Consider the following 1,349-nt stretch of genomic DNA (forward strand, 5'->3'; position numbering starts at 1 on the left):
CGTGCACACACACACACCTGATATACTCAGGGTGGCCTTGACGTGAATGCAAAACTTCCTCATGTGGGCCAAGCTCATAGAGTTTCATGTTCTGCCACTGCACCTCCATCCATGCAGCCCCCTTAGCTCTGTTTTACAGATCAGATCATGGAAGTACAGACCAGTTTGCCCAAGTCCATATGACAGAGACTAGAATTTTACAAGCTCATCTGATAAACAATAATGCATTTCTTACATCTTTCCAAACAGATGCCTGAAAGCTTCAAAAATGAACAGTCTAAAAGGCAAACTGCTCTAGAAGAGTAACTATAGGAAGGCACTTGAGTGAATTCTCAGGTAAAATAACAACCAGGATAGTCGGACAATTGTCTGAAAGATTTTCTTTAAAGGTCACTGCAAAAGTCTGTTTCATTTTTTAAATTCCCTTCCCCTTTCGTTTCCATGGCATTACTTGTTCTTATTACAGCACTCTTTTTATTTCCTTTATAACACTTGTACTGTAAATAAATACTTTATTTGGTTCTTTTTACACTCATTGTCTATTTCTCCTTCCACCTCATTAGAACTGAAGCCACACGAGACCTCCGTCCCCTTCGCACTACATCCTTAAGGCTTGGAGCAGTGCCTGGAACACTGCAAGGACTGAACAAATATTTGAATGGATAACTGAATGAATGAATGGTCTCTAACTCCGACAACTCATTCGGCCTCCTTAGACAGGAAGCCATAGTTTTTCTGTTATCTCCCACACTCACCGAATTCTACTCAGGGAGGTATCTCTCTGTCCACTTCCACCCATGCAGCCAACAATCACAATATTTATAACCCTTCAGGGTTAATAGTCAAATGAAAATGTATGTTTATCAGAATCCTTTGCACCTGTGACATAAAGATATTATCCAAAGCCCTGAAGGTCTGGTGTGGTCCTATAACTAGAAATATTTGGATTTCAAAAAACGTATTATAGCGCTTATACCATAATATACTATAGTGCTCATATATTATGTAATACTCTAAGAAAGGTCCAGGGTAGCAGCCTATAATCAAACACAGTAATTATTTTTCAAAAAATTAATTTTCAACAATACAATTATGTAAATGAATAAGGTTGCATTACAAAATAAGTTATAAAAAGAAAACAATTTGCTTTTCTACAGTCTTGGATTTTGAAATTACAGAGAAAAAAAACACTAAATCAGGTGTCGTGAGGAGCTCATATAATTACATATAAAGTGCATAACTGGGTCCATGACATGCAGAAAGCATTCACATGATCAGGATAGTGACAGGTCTGTAGGTATCTTTATTAAGGGAGCACCGCCTCGATGCAAGTGCATGATTCGGCATTC

The sequence above is a fragment of the Tupaia chinensis genome, unplaced genomic scaffold, assembly GCF_000334495.1.
Source record: "Tupaia chinensis unplaced genomic scaffold, TupChi_1.0 Scaffold000037_15, whole genome shotgun sequence".
Lineage (NCBI taxonomy): Eukaryota > Metazoa > Chordata > Mammalia > Scandentia > Tupaiidae > Tupaia > Tupaia belangeri.